The sequence below is a fragment of the Melozone crissalis genome, unplaced genomic scaffold (assembly GCF_028551555.1).
Source record: "Melozone crissalis strain CALT ecotype California unplaced genomic scaffold, PUWL_Pcris_2 ptg000009l_1, whole genome shotgun sequence".
Lineage (NCBI taxonomy): Eukaryota > Metazoa > Chordata > Aves > Passeriformes > Passerellidae > Melozone > Melozone crissalis.
In genome coordinates, this window is record NW_026535787.1 from 6,391,493 (window position 1) to 6,415,173 (window position 23,681).

At 41.0% G+C, this 23,681-nt stretch overlaps 1 protein-coding gene across 1 annotated transcript in view; it reads right to left on the reverse strand.

Annotated features, from left to right (window-relative positions):
* The window catches only part of HTR1F (5-hydroxytryptamine receptor 1F), a 102,259-nt gene extending 97,674 nt beyond the window's left edge, over positions 1–4,585 (reverse strand). The window contains exon 1 of the mRNA XM_054270353.1: positions 4,503–4,585. The gene's annotated coding sequence lies outside the window, so the exon portion shown is untranslated. The remainder of the gene's footprint in view (positions 1–4,502) is intronic.
* Positions 4,586–23,681: the final 19,096 nt, after the last annotated feature.

Genomic DNA, 23,681 nt, shown 5'->3' on the forward strand with positions numbered 1-23,681 from the left:
CTGGGTGAGGTAGCCAGTTCCAAGCCTTCTCACTCATGTCAAAAATCTACGTACTGGATCAGATATTTCTGTGATTCCTAGTTTTCATTTCTACTTTCCTTTCCTATTTCTCCAGCAGGTCAACATCCCAATGTTGCTTCACATTTCACCACAACTTTTTGTTCATTCACATGGGTTTTGTATTGGCACCATGGAGCTGTTCTGTGTGTTTGTGTACATATGTAAGCACAGATACCTAATTATTTATGTGAGTAGGCAGCTAAATCACCTTGGCCCCTCTCTGCACCTCACAGCTCAATAGCAGGATTGTCACTCTACAGTCCAGTATTCCCTGTGGCAGAGAATGACTTTTTAACAGTTAGGCACTTGGGGCATAACTGCTGTGTTTGTGCATGAGCCAGCTGACTGGCTGATTCCTTTTGGATGTTTTCACCATCAAACCATTCTATTTTCCACAATCAACACAAATTCAGTTCAGTCAAAGCCTGAAAAGGTAACACTGCCATTTAAAATAGTGGAGTAACGGTTTCTTACAAAATATGATGAATTAGGCACAAGATTCTAGGAACAAAAAAGAAAAAAATTTAGGCACCCATTTTTTCACTTTGATAAGCCTTGTCTTAAATTTGGGGGTGCTTGCCACTCAAAATTTTCAAAGCTCATCTTGCATTTTGACAAGAAGAAACAATACTTAAAGTCAACAAGGCTACTTTTCTCATATACTGATAGAGCTTCTCCAATCCTCCCATTTTGCAGAGGAGCCAGTGATGTGGGAGTCCTTAGGTTGGACTTTTTGTAGTGCTGAGCAGCTGATGCTTCATGGCAGAGCAAGGCAGTTTAAAATTAGCCATCCTGCTTTCAATTTTGGGCTTTTGCCCTCTCCCCTATGGCAAACCTGCAAATGCACACACAGGGATGTGCACCTGTAGGAGGCAAACCCAGTTTCATAACTCTTCCATTTCCAAGCAAGCTTCCCAAATTACCATGTGACACACTCCTACTGCAGGCAAGGCAAACTCAAAAGTGTTTAGTCGATTCTTAGGATGTCAGGTCTGCATATTTCACTGTACTCCCATGTGCTTTTCTTCCTCCAGTAAGTGCAGAACCAAGGTCCTGAAGAGAATGTTGAGGAAATGACCTCCAATTCCATCCTCTTAGTTCAGCATTAATTTATAACATGAATCATCAAGAAAATAACACTTCAAATACAATAGATATAATATACATTCCAAATATTTTCTAAAATGTGCCCTGGTTTTAATTAAAATGTGAATTGTACAAGCAGAAGGACTTGTTCCTCTGCCAGGAGCAAATCTCCAGCCATGGACATCAAATGCCCATGGAAAAAATATTTTGTTTTTTTTCATGCATTGAAACTTCTCCAACTTTATTACATTTGGAAACAGAATGTAGTAGCAGAGGGCAACATTATGTCTGACATATATAATTAGTTTACAAAAAAAAATACAACCAGGGGACACAATTTTGATAGAACCGCTTTTTTCACGCAGTAGTTGCAGGATAATGGAGCACATTGATCCTTTTTGCTAAATGGTATGACAAAGAAAATGAGCATTTGTATAAAAATGCCATAACAGTTGAAGCTTGAATTAGGGAGTCTGTAACCTTTGCTTGTGCTTATAAATTGCCCTGCAGATGAGAATGTGACATCAAAAAAAAAAAAGAAAGGCATCCAAAGCCAAGAGATGAAGAGATGCAACCCATCAAATACTGAAATGCTCTATGCATATGTGTACCCAATGTTAATCACTTCAGATCCTATAGTACAAATTGCCTCCAGCAGTTTCTAAAGTTGTATCACAGGTTAAATGGACACCCACAGATAGAGATTAGTCATTTAAAAGACAAAGGTATAAAAACTGATTTCAACTGCTAAAGCTGTCTTAAAGTCAGTTTTTCATGCATTTTAAAGCTGTGCCTTTTTTACCCTGTTTCTGGGTGAGGGGTTAACAGCAGGGCCAAACACTGGATCTGGCAACATTTAAGGCTTTTTTCCCAGTAAATACCTTAGAGAAAATTGGGCAAAAAGGAGTTACTCTTTCAGATCAAATAAATTCAGTTGTCTCTTTTAAGAGCTGTGCATCAGTAAGTCATAAAAAATATCTGAATTTTAATCACTTATGCTCTCTCAAACACTAGAATAGTGGTTTGTCACCCTCAGATGTGGAATTAGTACAAAATGACATGAGAGATGTCCTGTACCCCGAGCTCAGGAGCAATCTCAGTGCTGAGGAGTCAGATTCTGCATGCAGTGGGTGCCTCCTGCCTGACTGAATTCTGTCAGCCTGGATGAAAAAACAGGCAATTTGGAGCTCTCAGGGAACGAAGGAGGAGGAAGCATACAAAGAAACTTGCTTATTTGCAGGTTTTGCTGAGGGCAGTGACAGCTGTAGAGTCCAAAACTTCTGGGAGTAGTAGTATTAATAATAATAATAATAATAATAATAATAATAATAATAATCCAAAACAAAGGCTTGATTAATCTCCTCTTAAAAAAGCAGACTTTTAGCTAAGTCAGAAATCCTGTTTTAGATATTGTATTAACTTTTCGCAATAGCTTGGAGCTGATAACCTTTTTCTCTCCTTTAACATTTCAGGTGCTTCAGCCTCCACAATCAAAAAGAAGAAACTCACAGCTATTTATGAGAGGCTTGGTGGAAATCTGAACTTTGCAGAAATTCCACCAAAGAGAGAAGGTGTGAATGGTAACTGTGAAGAGGCTGAGGTACCAAGAGCAGTTTACTTATAGTACCTTAAAGCAACCTGTACATTTCCAAGTGTTCAGAAAGTAATAATCCTTGGAGTTACTAATGCTCTGAGCAGTGCTGCTGACCAATCACTTAACCCCTTGAAGTCCTATAGCTGAGAAAAAAATGACTCCTAATTCTATATTCCTGTTTCATGCAACACTGCAAGAAGTGAAGCGTGCAGCATCAGCAGTTTGTATGACCATAAACAAAAATAATTTTTTCAGCCCCTAAGCAAAGTACTTGTCTCTTGGGTCAACAGATCTTAGAATTCAGCAGACCAAATGAACCAGCAAATGCATGCTTTATCCCATTTTAATGCTAACAAGATAAATGATGGATGAACACAAGTTTTTAGAAGATTAATTTAAATACAGATGTAATCACAGCAGGCAGCAGTTCAGAGCAGAAACTGTGCCAAGTCCATGTGAGGTCCTGCCTCTCTTCTTTGACTACTGGGACTCATTTCCAAGGCAAGGTCCCTAAAATATGTGCCCAATAGCAAATATTTTAAATCCCTCCTTCCTTTTTCCTTTCCCCTGCATTGTTTGTAGTCCTCTGTGGCTCAAAACCTCAACTCTCAAGTCCTGCACTTGGACAGTATCAGGTGTTTGCCTGTGAAGGTGGATATGCTCATGCATGTATGGGTAGGCAGATTAATGTGTGATTGACTTCTCAGAAAGGAAAGAAACAAGATCAATAAAGAGCAACAGAGTCTACCCTGAGCTAAGTTTTTCCCAAGTCAGACTTGGAAGTTTAGCCCATATTTTACAGCAAAGTTCAGGTCAGTAATTTTTATCAACTATGCAACTGATGCTCTGATTTTCTCTTGTTTGATGAGAGTAAGACAGTCTTTTCTCCATGTATACATTGATTTTTTTTTAAACTAACCTCTCAATTTTAATTTTCCTCAGGTAAATATCTGCTGGATTAATAGTCCAAAAAGAAGAACAGCTTATAGTAGCAAGCATAAGCATCTATGGAATTATAATACCTAACGAAGACATCTCGTTTCCTAAAGTTGGTTTTCATAATGTGCAGAAAGCCTGGGGTTGCCCAGTCTCATAAAGCATCCAACCAACACAGGGACTGTATAAAATGAATATCCTCTCAAACAAAAGCCCTGTGGATTATGAAGCTGTACAAATTGTGTGACCTGTACAAACGAGAGCATGCCTCTATCTCTGAAAAGGCAACTAAATAATTAAAGGGCTAAGAAACACTACTTGGTTCAGATGATCTCTTGGCAGAATCCACAAGTTGAAATAGGATGAAAACAGGAGACAGTTCACTTGTTAACATCATAAACTAAAGACATTCAAAGCCTAGTCGGAATCTCAGCCGTGAATGCCAGCATACAAAACCTGTCAGCCTACAGGACTTCATGTGTGTAGCATACACACATCTTTGCTGTATATTGGCAAAAATTAAAGGAAAAGCAAACTCAAGAGGATGCTGCCACAGGAAATCTCATCTATGTTCAGGCTGGTAAAGCAAGTAAACATACTCACAAGGCTAGTATGATCTAGGAACGTTTTCTTCCTCAGTCCAACTTTAGGAAAAAGCAGAACAGTCGTCCTCTGTTCTGAACCCCAATATTTCAAGTTCTCCGGCAGCACAAGATCAGATAATTAACAAAGGCCAAAGGATGACAAAATGAAGCCAGATAAATAACAAATATCTACATACATAAGCACACAGCAAGCAAGATAATGAAAAGTTAGCTAGATTTACCGTTTTAATTATCCAGGTAGGTGGTTGGTTTGGGTTTGGATTTTTTTTTGGGGGGGTGGGAAACATCGAGCGCTGTTTTCACGAGGATTCCTCCATACGCATCGGGAGCGCGGAGAGCGAAGCCTTTCCCTCCGCAGCCGGCGCTGCCCCCGCCAAAAATGAAACGAGGGAAGGCGGGGAGGGGCGGGGAAGCGGCGGCCGGCGGGGAAAGCTCCGGCGCCGCCCCGAGCGCTCCGTGCCCGGCGCTGCGGCCGCGGCGGCTCCGCGCTGATCGCAACCTGCGGAAGCCGCGGGGCGGGCACGGCCGGGGCCGAGCCGGCGGGATACCCGGTGTGGTGATAGCCCGCGGGATGATGCCCGGTGTGATGCCTGGCAGGATGCTCGGCGGGATGCCCGGCGGGATGCCCGGCGTGTTCCCGGGATGCGCCCCCCTGCATCCCCGGTGCGATGCTGAGCGCGGACCCCGCGCTTGTGCCACCACCGCGGCTCCAGGGCTGGGAGGGGCCACATGGAGTGGGGGCGCCCTGGTTTATCCTAAATTGGGTGGAAAGGGTGCTGCCTGGAGCGGGGATGAAGGGGAGGTCTGTTTCAAGCGCCCGGCTTGTGTGGGATTTGGGATCTTCGCAAGTGCGGGTTTGTGGGTGAGGCTGTTCATCCGCTCCGGGATGTTACGGCCGGGCTGTGAGGAAGGGGTGCCAGGGTGCGTGTGAAGTGGTGCAGAGGTGGACGAGCGTGTGCTCAGTGGTTCTGCAGAGAACAGCGCAGCTGTCAGAGCTGTGTGCTTGGCCCAGCAGACCTGGAGTGGGTGATGGCTTGCCGGGGGGCGCAGACGCGCCTGGCAGCTGTGACCTGAGCCCCAGCCCTTCAGCACCACCGGCGCTCGCACACCCACTCGCTGCCTTCTGTCCCCCTCTGCTTCCAGAGCTGGGACTCGGACTCAGCTCCTCTCCGTGGCTGTTTCCAGCCCACCATCGGGGAGGGCTGAGTGCCACACACACAACCTGTTGGCAGGCACTGCTTTGAGCTCCCCTTTGCATGCTGCTCGCGGTTCCCTTCCATGGTGCACGTTTTACCCTGGTACCAAGTAATCCAGAGTGCCACTCAGTGCCCTTTCCTTTAGCTCAGGATGTTTATTGTTTGCTTGGACCTCTGTTCATAGGAGTTTTTGTTTCTGAAGCAAACCCAAAATGAGTTTCAGTGAAACCAGCCCCTACATCCCATTGCTTAAAAGAGTTGAAAGTACTAGAAGGAAATTTCTAGTGTTGTTTGTTAAGGAAAGCAAAAGACAGAAGTTCTGTAAACTACCTCCATCACACAGCCACATTGTAACTTCTTCTGTCTAATTATATGCAGTTTCCCCGGGTCATTTGGTGCCTGCCAGGTGCTGAACTTGCTGCTTAGGATCTGTCTTCTGCAGGTAGAATTCTCAGTTCTTGCCTCAGTTCTGCGGGTAGAATTCTCAGTTCTTGCCTTCTCTACTTTACCGTGAGTATCTACACATTTGGGATAAACTATGCCATGCACGGGCTTTAAAAGTTCCAGTTTTGTATGACCTGAACACCTTTTTTCCTTTTGCAGGTTTTGGCACTAGTGGCTACAATCTCCTCTCTCAGCTGCATGCATCAATGGCTACTGTTTGAATTAATGTATTATATCACAAGTGGCCTTAGAAATGGCAGAAATAATAGCAAAACATTCCTGCTCTGTCCATTGGTCCTGACCAGTGAGAGTCAACTGTTTATGATTAATCTCTGCACTGTAGTCTGCATCTGGTGTTAGATTGATGCCATTACACTCAGTCCAGCAGGGATGTGAAAGTGCCTCTCTGGAACTGACAATTTAGTGTATTATTTTTTTGCTGTGTCTGTAAACCTTTAAAATACATTTCTCCTAGGGAAAACTGCCTGATGACATTGATGGTGGCAGAAACTCTCTGTTAATTCCCAAAACAGTATGCAAGGGCATTGGATGTCACAGTGAGAGCAAGTAGTCTCTCCATCTCCTTCAAATATCTCCTTAGGACCTCTTGCTTCCTGTGGTGTTTGCTGAGAGTTTGCTCATTGTCATTTTGTGTGCTGGTTTGGTTTCAAACTGTGCCTCATCCTCAGATTGTGTCCTGCTCAATGTAGTGACATCTTGTTCAGCTGCTGTGCCTCACAGAAATAGATTTGATGGTAGCAAGGGGCTTTTCTGTTCTGATCATATCAGGTAGCAATTTAAAGCTTATTTTTCTGAGCCTTTTTTTTTGTCATTGTCTTTTACACAGGAATGGTCATGCTGGGGCAGGCAGAAACTCTTTCTGAGTCTGTTGTTTTCTCCCTGAGGAGGGCTGCCAGTGGCTGCTTAGGAAAAGAGTACGAGACCTGGGCAAATACAGGGAGATCCTTGTCCTGGAACATCCTCTCATCTGGCTGAGGCTTAGGCAATTCAGGTTTGAAATACTTCCTATGCCTTTGTATCTAACCACCTTGAAGGACCTTTTCTTAAAGAGTGTCTACAGGTGGTTTTTGAATACATTTCTGCTTTTGGTATCTGCTCCATCACTCCAGCAAGGCATTCTACAGCACACATAGACATGGTGCTTATGGAAAAGTATTTCTTGATTATTTTAAACTTCTTTCCAAAAAAATGTGTCAAACTGAAAGTCAAGAAGTGGTGGGAAAGTTTTACTTAGCTTAAGTGATCTTTGGGTTAGTTCAGATAAAGTTATTTAATCCCCTGCATGAATTAAAAATAAAAAAATATGGAAATGGATAATTGAACTGGAAATGGCTGCATTCAGGGTTATTTAGGAAAGAATGTCCACACATCCTATGTACTTAAATCTCAATTTTTTGAGACAGTCTTTTTGCCCTGAATTTGCATGACATCTTCTGCATTAAAGTCTTTATCCTGGACTCAGGCTCTAAGACACAATGACACTAAAGTGGTAATAGTGGATTGTTTGAATAGTAAATAAAAAGAAAATTTAAAAATTATATGGTGGCTGGTGTGTAAAGCTGGTATTGGAGAAGAGCAGGGCAGGAAACCCTCAGTTTAACACCTTGATTGAAATTGCAGTATCCAGCTGTAAAGTCCAGGTTGCTTTCTTCTTTCTCAAACTCTGCCTCACATGGTTATGTAGTGAAAGAAGGACTAGAGCTTCTTTTTAAGCCACCATCATTTGTAAACTCTCCTCCCTTCTTGACTGTGTAGACTTGATACATCTGAAACTTTCGGGGGTTTCCATCGCATTTAAATTCCCCTTGTGCAATAAATCAGGTGGATAATTTGTATTTCCTGTATGGCATCCCTTTGCAGGCTCTTTTCTTTCCTGGGATGTTTCTTTCCAAGAATGTTAAGAAGCTTTGGTTGTCTGCTGCTTCTTCATCCTTTCGCATGCACTGATGTGGATCAGGTTGCTGAAGTTTGCTTGCAGACACCTTTCCTCTCTTCTTGGGTTGTAACTGCAGCTCTGGAAGTTAATCAGATTGGGGTGCTGGAGTTTTTCCCTCCTGTCCTTCCTCCTTGCCTCTCATATTACCTCCTTACCTCCGCTGATACCAACTGTGACAGAGGGACAAAGGAAAGTTTTAGTGAGGTTTTTACAGTTGTGACACCACTATGCTCTCCATCAGATCTACCCTGGAAGCAATTGCTTTCTGGGGAGTGGAGAAGAGGCCCTGAACACGTTTGTGTGGATATAACCAAAGACACCAAACAGAAGATAAAACAGCTTGAACTGATGTAAGAAATTAATGTGGCAGATACTGCTGTCAGAAAAATTTCCTCCCGCTGGGTTTATGAAAGGCAAGTATAAAAGTGGCTGTTTAGTCTCTGGGGCCACACTGCCTTGTGCAAGAAGCTCCTCCTTGGCAGTGGCATTTATTAGGGCCATAACTCAGCACTGCAGGGGATGCACATCCTTTTTTTATTTTTACTGCTGTGCTCTTAGAAGAGATCTAGCTGACCATTTCCCCCTGCTTTTAAATCCCTCTACACTTTTGCTTTCCTTTCGGAGCATATCTGTCTGTTGTGCATATCTTCACTAGCTCATGTTGGGGTGAAGGGGGACTGAATCAGTGTGACACAGAGATTTGGGGCAGCCTCAGCCCTAGGACAAACCCCCCTCAGAGCAGTGTGAGGGGTCTCAATGGCTTTGTGGACAGGAAAGATGAAAAGGAGCTGGTGGAACAGCGTTTTGCATCAGAGCCATCTTTTGTAGCTGTTGCCAAGTCCCAGGATGACCTAGAGCCTGATCCCTCACAGTTCTTGCCTTTTCTACGTTACCATAAATATCTACACATTTGGGATAAATGTGCCATGCAGATGCCAAGTTAGCTTCATTTGGATGACAGGGGTTATGATGTTATTATTTACAGTATGATGTCTAGAGAGGTGAGAGTTGACTCTGCACAGCCATCATGTGCTGTGGTGTGGCCTTAACGAGGGTCAGAGGAGCAGGTCAGGAGAATAGGGACAAACCATCTGCAGTTTGCAATACCAGGTGCTCAGCATCTCTCAAAGTCAGACCATTTGTTTGCATCCTTTAATTAAAACACTCTTAGTTCACTTAAAGGCCGATTATGAAGCGAGAATGAAGATTGCTGCTTAGGAAAACAGATGATCATTTCTGCTTAATGAAATGTGTGTGTGTCTCACTGCTATCCATCTAAGGAGGGAGAAATGTGAAGATGTTTGTTCCCTGTAAATAACGTTTACACTGCATGTATTCATACCTGCTCTGATCACAGGGGCCAAGGCATTAAGCTCAAGGGGGCCCTCCAGCACATTTAGCTATGGGGCAGGGCATGGTGTGTTGCTCTTCTTGAAAGAAAACTGGAGAAGCTCAGGCTGCCTCTCGGGAAAAAAAAGAAAATGCCACACCTACTATGTCAGATGTTGGGAAAGGAGATGCCCAGCACCTGGGGACTGAAGAAGAAGACTGGAATTCTAAAAAGCATGAATGTTGCCTCACAATGGACAGAGAAAGCAGAATACAGTGAGAAATCACTCAGAAGAAAAGCACGGGTCTTATTGTCACCAGAAAAATTCATTTGAGTTTTCAGAATGTGGGAACTGGATTTGACACACAGCTGAGAGGGAGGACAAGGATGCTTATATCCTAATTTATTATGTCAGCAAGGAGTTTATTACCTCTTTCTTAGATTTAGTATCTTCCATTCCAGTTGTCCACTTTGACTTCAGTGGCTTTCTTCATGCCAGCATATACCAGAGTGTATATTCATGTACAGAACTACAGAAGCTGCCAAAATCCCTGTACTTTCCTCAGTCTTTCAATAGTGAGGATGTTGTCCATATTTCATATATTTCTAAAGTTCAGATTCTATGAAAAACAATTATTTATCCAAAGTGATAACTGCTTAAGAGGTAGGTGGATATGACAGCCCTAAGTTGATATGGTGGTGTTTGGTCCAAGGTTGGACTCAATGACCTTAGAGGTCTTTTCTATCCTTAATGATTCTATGATTTTATGAAATCTATTTTTAATTATAACAAAGAACATAGAAGAACTTTAGATGGGAGCCAGTAGAAACCTCGATCATTTTCACTGCTCCATTACTGGCTAACTACACTTAACAGATGACTTGTTTAGACAGATTGCTGTCTCTGGGAATGCATGTTTTTTGTCTCCTGAAAATTGTGTTTTCCACTTGGCTGGGTGCTGCTATTCTGTCAGCTGCTGGGATCATGTTTGCACACATGCACACACACACAAACACACTGAGCCTGGTTTCAGGGCAACATCCCACTGGAAAAGAAGGAGTTTGACCAGCAACAGGGAAAATTGCTAATCACAGAGAAAAATGGTGTACAACATCCTGACAGCTACAGTAATAGTGCCCTTAAAGCACATCATTAAGCCCATTAAAATTCTATGATTTGTTGAAGAGGTTAAAAAACCCCCTAACACATTCTGATGTTACTACACTCCTTCCCTTTGGATAGTTTAGAAGCATTTTGTTCAGACTTCTGTCTAGAAAACTCAGAACTTCATTCCCTCCAATGAGTTACCAGAATCATTTTGATAAGAAGCACTCTGGTCTCTGCCCCAGGGTGCTGACCAGTTACTGGGCTGATTTTGTTCTGATTCAGATTTGTCGAAGATTTACTGAAGTCTGTGGGGCTCAGTCACTTTCACTGAGAATGAGATTCTTTGTCATATTGAAGATAGTTTTAAAACTAATAAAAACTTGCTGAAGGGAATAACTGCCTCCACCTGATGTAAAAAAAAGCAGGTCTAACAATGCAAATGTTGAGAGTACTTAGATCTGTTTTTTTCAGTAAAGAAAAAGTCATCCATATCAGTCATCAGGAATGACAAAGGAGGTTTCTATATAACCTATTCAAAATGAACTTAGGATCTCTGCTGGAGAAGAATCAGAAAAAGACAGCCAAACAGCAGAGGAGTAATAAAGCAAGTCTTCCAAGGTTAATGGCTAAATGGTGTACATGCATTTGTTTCAGTGCTGTCAAGTCTACCATCCCTTGCTCTAAGCTTTTTTTTTTACACTTTTCATGGACATTTGTCATGATTTTGACTGAATGACACCAACATTACTTTTTGCACAGCTAGATCAGTATTTGCTACTGTTTGCTTCAACAAAGCGCTGACTGCCACAAAGACTGCGGGACTTCTTATTTTAAAAAATTCTTCTCCCCTTCCCTTACCCATCTTCATTCATTATATGGGGTTTGCATGACCAAGTTTTGCTGGTGGGGGTCTGCAGAGGTAGCATCTGTGTGAAGCTGCCAGAAACTGCCTCTGTGTCCAACAGAACTCATGCCAGACTCACTGATGGCCAAGGCCAAGCCCTTCAAGGATGGTGGAACAGCCTCTGGGATTTGGGTAGGATGAGGAGGAAAACCTGCACAACAAGCTGTGGCTGGAGAGAGAGGTGAGAGGGGAAGAAACTGTTCTGCAGACAGCCAGATCAGTGGAAAATGAGGGCCCCTGAGGTTCCCCTGCAGCCCATGGAGGATCCCAGAGTGGAGCCTGCTATTTAAATGTGACTTTGTTAGTGGATACCTGAAATAAGGCTGTGGGGAACTGAGCACAGCCACCACAGCCTCTACCCCTGTGCTGCTGGTGGGGAGGAGGGAGAGAAAACTGTGAGTGAAGTTGAGCCTGAGAAAAAGGACTTTGGTGGGTAATAAAGCCATTTCCCCAAGTCAAATCTGTTTTGATGGTGAGTGATCTCTCCCTTTTCTTATATTGACCTCTCTCTGTTTTCCAGCTGAGAAGGGGAATGATAGATCAGCTCCCAATGGCACCTGGTGTCAGCTCACCACACCTGGAAAGATATTAAAAAATTTCCACCCAGTTTGGCACTAAATAGCTTCTACTGCTTCTCTTAAAGAGAAGATATATGTATTATATATGTGTGTGTATCTCTGTGTGTATTTAAATGTATATAATGAACATGGGGGCACCATCCTTGTGTATGGCTGGTTCCAATTGACTAAAAAATAAATAGCTCACACAGAGAGAAAACATTTAATATAAGTTAAAATTGTTAGATTTGCTCAGATATCTCTGAGTCTTTTTGTTTTCTGCTGCTTTGATTAATATTTTGAAAATTGCATTGAAAAATAAATAGCCTAGGGACATATTTATTGCAAAGGTTTTGAATTTTCCATTATTAAAATGCTCGACTGTGTTGCTGTTAAACAGACTGAGCTCAGGTGAGAAAATGGAAGAATAGATGAGACAAATATTCTAATGACTTCTAAATAAATGCATCTTTCCATGACACTGTTTGCTTTTAAAGATCCCACTCTCTGAAATACCTTCTTGCATCATTAGTGAATAGTGTATAGCTGGCTGATTGTTCATCTTCTTTTATGTAAAAGCTTGGTGCATTTGCTTTGAGTGAAGACTATGGAATGAATGTGTTTGAGATTTAAAAAGTCTCTGTTTTCTAAAAAGCAGCTTTGCAACCAAACTACATCTCTTGAAATCTGTAAGATCAAAGTTTTTTCCCCCTCAGTTTCTTGGCTTGTAAACATGTAAATCATATTTTAGGACCCTCTGCCACTCATCTATCTATATGTTTTCCTCCATCTCTGAAAAGCATATTATTTTGAAGTTCAGATGCGTTTCTTTAAAAAGTCCTGCTGGAAGAATATAGGTAAAGCTTTGTGGTGTTATTTTTTACCTCCCCTCTTTTTCTTTTCTGAGATGCTGGGCTCTCTCTGTCACCATGGAGCTTTGAACATTTTTCATTCATACATTTCCTGGGAGAATCCACTTTCTACATATGTTTTCTATCTTTTCATTTGTGTTTTTCTGTCTCTTCTACCTTGCATGCCTGCAAAGCTATTAGACCTTCACCTGCTCCCTCACAGAGAAAGATGCCTTCTGAGCATGTTCTTTCCTCTGATTCCTGTGTTGTGCATGCTTTTTGCTTTTTCAGTCTTTAATCTGATCCTTCACCTCTAGCAAAACCTTTGGTCTTAACATTTAGTAGGGACAATCTTTAATATTGTTTTCATATCCTTAGGGTAGGTCTTGCTTCTTACTCCTGTTTTGTTTTAGAATAGCCTAGAATCTTTATGAGGAATAGTAAAGTATCATTAAGACATCTGTCACATCCATAATCTTGAGATTTGTTTGATATAGGAGTGACCAGTGTCACATTAGTTTGCTCCTGACATCATCTGTGTGGAGCTCAGCTACTGCTTTCCTTGAACTTTAATCCTTCTTGGTTTGCATTATGAAAACTGCCTTTGCAAGGAAAAAAGAAGTCTAACATGAAAACTGAGATTCTTCCTATGTGTTTTTCCTGAACTTTTATCCAGACTCACACAAACATATGTATGTGTGTGTGTATATATATATATATGTGTATGTGTGTGTGTGTCTGTGTGTGTATGTACATTATGAACATGGGGACATCATTCACCAGTCTTTTGGAAGGTGTTTATGAGGGAAAGCACTTGAAGTTAATAATAAAACACATTTAAAACTATAAACACATTACTTTGAGTTGACAAATGTAACTGTTGATCTGCTTTGCAGGCTAGGTGGAGCTTGAGATTGGATCCAGCTGACTTTGATTGCCATTGGATCCAGCTGACTTTGTTATCAGATCCAGGTGGGAAACAGGTGATTTCTATAAAATAGCAGAAAGGAGGAGCTGGGTTTTCTTGTTTGGAGGAGATGTGGTGGGGTCTGGACTGCTTTCAGCCTGCCTGGGCTGGGTGGCCTCTCTGCCTCAGCAGTATGAAGGTATTCTGAAAATATATACACACCTTAGTGGCAACTCGAGTTCCTCTGGGTAAGTTTTCAGCTTGTTTTGGTGCTCTGCAACAGAAAGTTTAGTTATTGGAAGAGAAGAAGATGGGAGTTTGGAACTGGCACCTGAAGTGGCAGCATTCAGGCTGTGGACAAAGGATGAGACCTGGTGGATGCAGGGGAACAGGTGAGTGCTGCTGACTCCACAGAGTGTCTCTAATGGATCTCAGCAAAGTCCAGGTAAGGAGGTTTATGGCTGATACATTTCCATTTTGCTCAGGTTAAGTGCAGGTAGCCCCGGGTTCCCATATCTGGTGGGCTCCAGCCTCACTGAGTGCTGCCCCAGGGGCCTCTTGGGTGAACAGTCTTGGCTTTGCTGCTCATTTCCATGTCACTGTTGCCTGACTTTTGAGGTTGTTTTAAGAAACAAAGCTTTGATGCATGTTGTGACCCTTGTATTTAAAGGAAGTATTTGGTGTGGAAGATCTTGCTGTTGGTGGGTTCCGTGGCCTTGAATGGAAATGTTTGTGCCAATAACTGAGAGGTGAGCAGTCCTATTATTCTTAAGCTTTAGCTGAGCATGCTTTTGAGAACATAAAATTTTATTTTGCTATTAACCTTGAAATAAACATTTGGAATTAAGGCAGTCAAATGCTTTGATGCTCTGAAAAGACTTATCCCCTTTTTAACTCTTAGTGCATGCATTTTGTTCTCTTGTTATAATGTACTACTATTAGCCTAAATCAGAGCCCGTGGAGATGATGGAAATAGGAATTAATTGGACTTTGTATGTTTTTTTTAAATTAAATAGTGAAATAATATGTAATGGGCTTTGGTGTGGCATGATGGAGGTTGGGCAAGAGTATTTGGTTCCTTTTCTCTGTAGTTGTTTGTAATTAATGACATCTTACAGAAAGGTTTTGAATACTGCTGGAAATGCAAACCCTGCAGCACTAGCTTTTTCTCACATGTATTTTCCTAAGCAAAACTGCCCCTTTGTGATAACTCTTTCTAACATAAGCATGGAAAGAAACAAAAGATTCAGTAGAATAGGACCTGTGGTATTACTGAAAAAGTGTTCCTGAAAGGATGCTGTACTCTAATGAAATATTTTTAGTATCTTTCTGACTCTTCCTGCCCTCCCACTGTTTAAAGCTGACTTTCCTTTATGCTTTTGTGGAGAACTTGTATATAGTGACCTTTAGAATGTGCTGCTTATTGATGATGATCTAACATGTATTTAAGAACATTTATTTTGCTGGATACTAAGCTGAAATGCTCCAAGTTTTGCAGAGAAGACCACAAAACATGTTGGGCATTAATTATTTGATGTAAAACTCACCTAGTAGAAAACTGTTGGATGACCACTTCCTATCTGAAAAAGTGGTGAATGAAGTCCTTTGTTTCCATCTATGGCTTTTCTTTCCCTGTTTAAGTGTCTTTATCCCATGAGTTTTCTCACTTTTAGCTTTCTGATTCTCTCCCCCATCCCACCGTGGGGGAGTGAGTGAGTGGCTGTGTGGGGCTGGGCTGAGCTTGTTAAACCACTATTCCCCTGAGAAGTACAATTAGAAGCAAAGATTGGTTGGGACAGAAACCTGTGATTGCTTTAAGTAAAGGTCATAAGAGAATGTCCAGGGAATGTTCATACTTGTAAACAAGTTTATTACTATCACGCTGCTGTTGTGGTAAATTCCTTTTCTGGAAAGGGGAGAACTGAAAAGAAGAACACAGTGTTCTCTTCTGTCTAGATTTAACTGAGTCACCTGGTTGATGCTTTTACAGCAATAACTGCCTGATAATGATTTGTATTTTTTTTTCTCTTCTCCTTGACTCACTTAGAATGAAAACTGCTGTGTAGGATTAAAACATGCAAGAATGATGGTGGAAGTTCTAATCTTCAAGACTGGCTTCGTTTCAGAATAGATGTAGGTGAATCGAATGCTGTGTGCAATTAATGTACTTAAAATTCAATATCTATTTCTGATGCATTAGGGAATTTTGGGGTTTCTTCTCCAAGAAGTCTGGAATTAGAAAAGCAACTTTTTAATACAACATGAGGCTGAACCTACTAACTGTACCTCTATGAAACTTTTGGCAATGACTTATTTTTACAACCCAATAAAATAGAATGCATTTTTTTCAATTTGTTCTGCTTGCATTGTTGCAAAGTACTCCCACTTTTTACCCCCTCAAGAGTGAAAAACAATTCCTTGTAAATGCTTTTCACTGAAAAAACAGTTAGATATAAGTTACACCACTTGCTTTAAGCACCTGTCCAAGGATATGCACTGCTAATAGCTTTTTCCTAACAAAATTTAATCAATAAACATTAACTGGAGAATTGGAGAATGCAGGTTATTTGTTTTATTGTGTATCACTAAATAACATTTTCGAGTTTGATGATCAGCCTACCTTCTGAATTTCAATTTCTACCAAGCCTGATTTATTATTGTTTTTCTTCCTCAAAGTGGTTCATATCAACATCAGGGTGGATTTTTCTACTGTACTGATATAGCAGTTAATAAATTTTATCAAAACTTACAGAACTTGGTCAAATGTATGCAAATGTCTTATTTGTATGCAGCAGAATTTGCACACTCAATTTTGGGAATGTAAAACCCAAACGATGCTATTAGAGTTTTGCTCAAGGCTGCAACACTATAAAAGAAACTTGGGAGACTTGGAGTTTTTGCCAATTTTTTTTCCCTACTATCTGTAAGTCTTCATGTAGCATGTATACATCCACCTCTGTGTGCAATATTCAATATACTGTTACACTGTGCCTTCATACCAGCATCTGTCTGTGCATAAGTTGGTCAAAGATTCTTGTGTTTTTCTCCAAATCCAGCACTGTCACTCCTCCAAGCTGAGAGTTAGGAACTGCACTGGGAGCGTTTTGGGATTATTGTGCTGTCAGTAACTGCAGGGAAAGTGTAAAGGCTGTTTTGTGGCTGCCCTGGGTTTTTTGGGGAGCCTCTCTGCAGTGCCTGACTCTGCACAGCTCCTCCCTCCACCACCTGTGTTCGGGAATCTCGCCTCATCCTAGTGCGTTCTTGAAGTGTTTCTTACATTAGTCCATTAGTCTATGAAATACTTATAATTTCTGTCAGCAGACAATTTGCTTTTGTTTTTTTCCCTTCTCTGAAAGATGTGCTCCAGTCAGGACCCCCGAATCCTCCCCCGCTGGAGGGGACCTTACTGGGATTGGTGCCAGGGAGATGAGTGTCTGCTTAGCCCATGGAAAAGCAGCCCAGCTCTTCAGAGGAGCTGTTGTCTCCTAGGACTGCTGCAATAGCCAGAGATACTCACTGATTATTAGTACCTGCATGAAGATTAACTGTCCTAATTTCTCTCTTCCTGTGGAAGAGTTGGAAATAATTTGATTTCTGAGCAGGAGCCACACAATCCCCAAGTATCTGTGGAGGTGCAGGAATTCATTGTGTGGTATTACCTGGAGTAAATGTGAAATGATCAGCTGAACTTGCTTGATACGCAGAGGAAAGGAATTTTGTTTCAGAAAGGCCTAAAGATGTGGAGGTGGTTTGGGTAGGAAATTATGGTTTACAGATCTTTACCCTGAAGTTCTCCTGGTGTCCTTGTGCAGGGTAAGAGCCAGTAATCAAATACAGCATGTTTGGGGTTTTTTTCCCCTTTCCTCTATGGTATGTATAATTTTACTTTGAGTTTAGAGACTTTGTTAATTACCTGCAAGTCTGAAGTTACTTACAGACAGCTTTAAGGCAAGGTAAATAAAGCACTAGGCATAATGCAACTTTTGGATGATAGCAATTATAGTTTTGAAGCATTACAGAAACCTCTTGACACTGCAAGCTGTTTTTTGGGTTTTTTTTTAATTGTGGCAGAGACATAATTTTTCTGCGTGGTTGCTATCTTAAGTATTCAAACTGCTTAATAGCTAGCACTGTAAATAAAAGCTGATGTCTGACTTGAAACATACATGTATAACAAAAATGAAGCAACTTTATATGAAACTTACGCCCACAGACTGGAGACATTTCTTCCATTCATACTTTATAATTTCATGCTTCCTTTCAGGCTTATCCCTTGTGTTGTCTACTATTATTACCTTTCATCTCACTGACCTGTGCCATGCTGGACATGACTTAAAATTATCTAAATGGTCTTTAAGAAACATGCAATAGTCATGTGGTCAAAACTTGACAGTAAATAGTGACAACTGTAAGATGCAGGTTAGGTTTCCATTTTTAATATCTGAAATAATATTTTGGGAATTAATTCTTGACTTCTGATTTTTGGACTTGGATGAGTTTGCAAGAAACAGCAAAAAAAATCCTTTAAACCATGTTAACAGCTGCTACATGTAATATTTCTGTTTTCTAATCAGTAATCTAAATGGAAATTATTGGTTTCTTCTTCCAGTAAGAGTAAGACATTAATAAGTGAGGAATGTTCTCCTAGTTTTGTAGATAACCTGTTTAATGCAGTTATTTACCACAGAAACAGGAGAAACCATCACCTCAGATCACAGGTATCCTTCTTACTGCAGTATAAATGAGACAAACAAAACAAATCTTTAGATTACAAGTTCAAGAGAATTTCTTTTCAGAAAAAAGCACCTTAGTGAAATTCCAGGCTAATTCCTGAGTAAAAAGCAGTTTGAGATATTTAAGGGGTAGAATAGTTATCAGAAGCTTTGCACAGTGAGGGGACAAGCTGTTCTGTGAGTTGCAATATTTGAGCTGCCTAGGAGTGTGGCTAGGATCAGTGAAGATGGGTTATCAACCTGGTGCTGCTTTTCTCTCTTCAATTAAGTATGTAAACCATGAACAGTTCTTCATATCTGGTGTGGTTTGCTTTAGCTTTTTTTTTTTTTTGCTGTCTTCACATTAGATTGGGAAGTTTGGCTTTAATAAAATACTAATGTTCCTTTTGTGATGGTCGTGTGTGTGCAGGATTTGGTTGTACGGCACAAGGTGCAAAGCCAGGGTTTAGTTTGTATTGTGGTGCAGAACAGTTAAACCAGAGATAAGATTTCTTTTATTTCAGTGGCTGAGTGCTCTAAGAGTCAAGCAAAAGGCACTTAGGAGGTAGTGTGCCATTTTTCCTGGGATGGTAATTGAGCTGTTTCCTGAGACAAAAGCCTCTGTGAATCTCAAGCTGTGGTTTAGCTTGTTGCCAGCTGCTGTGGCACAGCCCTGAGGAGAGGGATTAGGGGATGCTTTTGGATAAGGCAGGGCAAGGGCGATGCCTTGAGGAAGACTGAGTGTGAAAGATCTCCTGGCGTTAGTGTTCTCCTGGCAAAAACAAGGAGTCTTGGCTGTCTTGTAACTGTCATTTAAGAGATTTTCTTCTTTTTATCCCCCATGTGCTTGTATGTGAGAGCTTATAGGTTTTGGGCCATAAAATGTTGGTTTAATCTTTGCCCCTTAAGCATGTGTGTGGTTCTTCTGGAGCTGTGCAGCCCTGGAACATCAGGGATGGTGTTGGCAGAAGCAGCACATCATCAGGATACAGTCAACCTCTCCTGCAACCAAAATCCTCTCTTGTAAATGCACACACTCCCTTTAGCCTGTGAACAATTCTGCTTGCTGACTGAGCACTTGTGCTTTCCCCCCCGCCTCTCTCTGAATTACAGTTGGCTGTAATCTGACAGGCACCTGGGGAAAGGGAATAAACGTTGGGATATTTCTTCTTTTGTGTAATAACCACAAAATACAGCTTGCAGTGCACTCCATATTTGACTGCTTTGGAAGGAAGGAAAATTTGCTTCTTCAGGGAGACAGATGCCATTTAGTGCACAGGATGTTCGTGATAAAGTAAAGAAATACTGCACTCGTGGGGCCTTGACTTTCTTTTCTATTTTAGAATACGGATATTTCTAGCACAAAAAAACTCTGCCTACAATATGGGAACAGAAATGATGGGAAGAATTAAGGATTTAACTCTCTTGACTTTAACCAAAGAAGTCTATTGAATAAAGAGAATCAAAACTGTAGGAGGAAAAAAGTAAAATAGAGGCTTGCAGGATGGTGACTTGGAGATTTAAGAGGGAGGAGTTTGCACTATAAGCTGTTAACAGCAATGTTGCTCTGTGAATACCACAGAGGTTCATTTCAAGGAAACAGATTTTCTGCTATGGATGGGAACCATTTATTGTTTTGGGTTTGGTTTTTGTTGTTTTGTTTTTTTAAAATGAAACGCATCTTAGGTCAGCTGATATCTGCAGCATCCATTTACAGCAAATAGTTGTCACTCCTGTTCTCCACTCAGTATAATTTTTTTTTCAATAAAGTAGTCTCTGCCCTCAGTTTCACAGCACCATAGGTGAGGATATCACAGAGGTATCTCAGCATTGTGCACTTTCTGTCTGTTTTATTATTGAAAAGATGTCATATTTGGGTTAGCATTAAAAGGAAAACAATTGAAAATGTATGAAAGAGCAAGAGGAGATGGGGAGGCTCACAGTAGTTCAATATGGATTTTTCATTTTAATGATGTTTTATGGTGTGCTCCTGAATATGCATCAACAGGTTGTAAATAATCCAAAGAGAGGATTTGCACAGGCTCTGAAGTGCTCTCAGTATCCCAGTTCAATTTCAAGCTATGACAAACAAGCATAAATACTGCAAGCAGCATTTTGCTCATCTCTCTAGCATTCAATCACTTATAAAACAGACTTAAAAGAAGCAATGCTGTGAAACCTGGCTTAACTGACCACTGGGGAGAATGACAAAAAGTGGGGAATATCTTTTTAATGGATATTTTATAATTCTCTGGAATGCTTCATGGAGAAGCATTTTCAAAATATCAAAAATACTTTTTTGATATAAGGGTGATTTCTTGCATAATTCTAAATGTATGGAAAATATGATTTATGGAAATAATGGCCCAGTTTTCAACCCACTAAAGAACTTTGTAAGCAGCAGTAATTTCACAGTGACCTCTTTCTCTCAGTGAGGTCTGGCGGCTCTGTGAGGATGTTTCAAAATAGTGGTGATCGTGAATTTGCAGTAGAAGTTTCTCTTAGGTGCTGGTTCCGACAGGACTTAATTAGGAAATAAAACTCTCTTGGGTCCTGGATAAAACTTATGAATAAAAAAAAAATCATAAAAATTATGAATACAAATTCATAACTGGGAGTGGAGAACCCCCTGCAATAGGCAGTAGTCAGTGCCTCTTGTGGTAAGGCTTTGTTAGGGATAAGTTAGGACTGAGCACAAATATTTTGACTGCATTGTATAACAAGGATTTGTTTCTGTGTAACCAGTGGAAAAGCTTTGGGTTCCACTGAGGATGGACAGGTATTTGTTTGAATGCTCTCCAGAGGGTTTCATCATGTGGGGTTTGCAGAAGTGGCACTTGTACATCTCTTTAAAAGACCCCAAATCAGCTGGGTTTATTTATTATTATTCTACTAATAGTAGAAGGCAGAGGGTCTTCTGTAGTCAGACAACTGAAGAAACCTTGGAAGCTGGAATATTTTCAGATTCATGTTCCAAATGAAAAATGCTTATTAAACAAATGGATTGATACTTTTAGAGACACAGTGTAAATACACTAATGCATATACAATCCCTGAACACTTTACATTGTGGTTTTGAAAGCTGCACTTCCAGAATGGCACGGAAGATTGGTGAGCATCCTTCTTTCTAATGGCTGTATTTATCAGCTTTGTGCTTCAAACCTTCAGTTCCTCTTTTGGGATAATTAATTGCTGGTCAGTCCCTGAGCACCTGAAGCCTGCTGTTTCTGGAGACACCAGGTTTTTCCTCTGCTCTGCCCACTCTAGTGGGCTGTGGGAGTGTTTGTGTCCCTTTGCAAGGGACTGAGGTGATGGAGGAGTGACAGCCACCTTCCCCAGTGCCCTGTGAGGAAACAGGGAATGGGCAGAGGGGAAACAGTGTGAGGGCCAAGGCAATCAGTGCTCAAGGAGAGAGTACTCTATACAGGGATTTAGAAATGGAGTTTTAAACAAGTCCATGCGCTGGCAGACAGAGCACTTCACCATGAAACACATAAATCGTACAATTATGTATGATTTCTCATCATCAAGTGGCTGCATTCACCATGTTTATTCTGCTGCTGAACCCCATTGTGAGGTGAGGTAGCAACCACCTAATTCTTTGGTGTGCTCTTCATTTGCATGTTCCTGACCACCTCCAGGGTGCCAGCCTGGTTCTGAAGTGTCCATGGGAACCTGAATGGACCAGAGGAGGCTTTCCCCTTCCCATTGAGTGGGCTCCACACACAGGAATGTGGTTCCTGTGAGCTTCCTAAACTCCTTGCAAAGTGTGAATGTGCATGAACACACGCTCAGCTGTCAATTTAACAAGAAGCTGGCATTTTAGTTATGAAAAACCTGATCTGTCCAGCATCTTGGATGTCTAGATGTGAAATCCATCATGCAGGAAAGTATCTGCTTCTATGCCAGGAATTAAATCACGCTGCCTTCATAAAATCACATCACAGAGAAGTTTGATGAAGTGCAATCCATTTTTCAAGGCAAGGCACGGTCACTTGGCTACAGTCAGTGTCTGAAAGTGCTGCTGCTGCTTCATTGACATCTGTGAGATGGGCTGGCACCATTAATTCTGTAACCAAATTAATGCAGGTATTTGCAAGAGTGTTGTTTTTCTCCTTCGAATATCCAAAGGTCACACAGCTTCTTGAGGGTTGACTTCAGGCAATGTTTTTTATTGGTTTAAGGACAAAATTTCATTCCTTGTAGGAAGTGCCCATACTGAAGATGGGTAAAATCCTGACATGAAAATGTTCATTCTTGGTGTGTTATGAAATTCTGATGCTTGTGCTGGGTAATTCAAGGAGTGGTGGCATGTCTTGCCATTGTATAACACCTGTTTCAGCTATGGTATGTTGATTTTTCCTGTGGGCACAAGCAGGTTTTTAGGAGGACAAATGGTGACAGATGCTTTTTTAAGTTTGCCTGAGCTCCACACTTTCAGTGAAATATGAATTTGTAAACTCATGACAATAGAGGTAGGAGAATAAACAGTTGTGTAACATGGAGGAAGATGGGAATTAATTGTGCTTGAAGGTGTTGATTGAAAAATAAGGAAGCCAAAGCAGTTTAAGGTCAACCAACAACTCTTTGCTTCCTTTTTTTTCTTCACTGAAGAATTGTTTCTTTCTGACCTGAAATCTTGAGCTCTCAGATTGTGACTTAAGCCATTGAACAGTATAGTTCATATTTATTTCTTGTGCTGATACAAGATCAGGCTCTCTGTTACTCCTTATGCGAAGGATTGAACAGCAATGTGGTAAATGTTAGATTAGATCAATATTTTGAAACTGTCATTTACAGCAGGAGGCTGCTGTGAAACCATAGGGTAAACCCAGATCTGTTATGTTTGTTGTAATTCTAATTTAGTTACAGGATTTATAGTTAACTGAGACTTACATTGCTGCATGCCACATGTTATACCCTGCTGAGCCTTCCTGTAAAAATTAAACAGATGTTTCCAAATATATGGGTGATTAGGTTTGCTCAAAATTTTGCTGTTCATCAATTTTTATGCACCATATAATAGCTCTAATGGATTTTAGGTTGAATTACAATGGCAGAGGTATTCTTGGTGCAAATTGGAAAAGATTCCCACAGAACACTAAAGCTGCTGCGTGGATATAGCACATGCTGAAATATCAGTCATGAATAAATGAGGTTGGACCTTTACAACTTTATTGATACTGCAAGATCCTATACATGGGAAATTCAGTGGCTCCACTTTATGGACATCACTTACTGAAAGTGTTTAGACTTTCAATTAGAATATAAATATAGAAGTTTTTGTTTGTTTTCTGCCTTCTGATTTGATAGGGTCCTTTTTGAATGTCTGAGCATTTCTCTCTGCTGGCCCCATATGCATGTAAGACATGGTGACACTGACACCTCCTCTCTGGTGAGAACCTCTTTGATGTTGGTAGAGCTGATTTTCTGA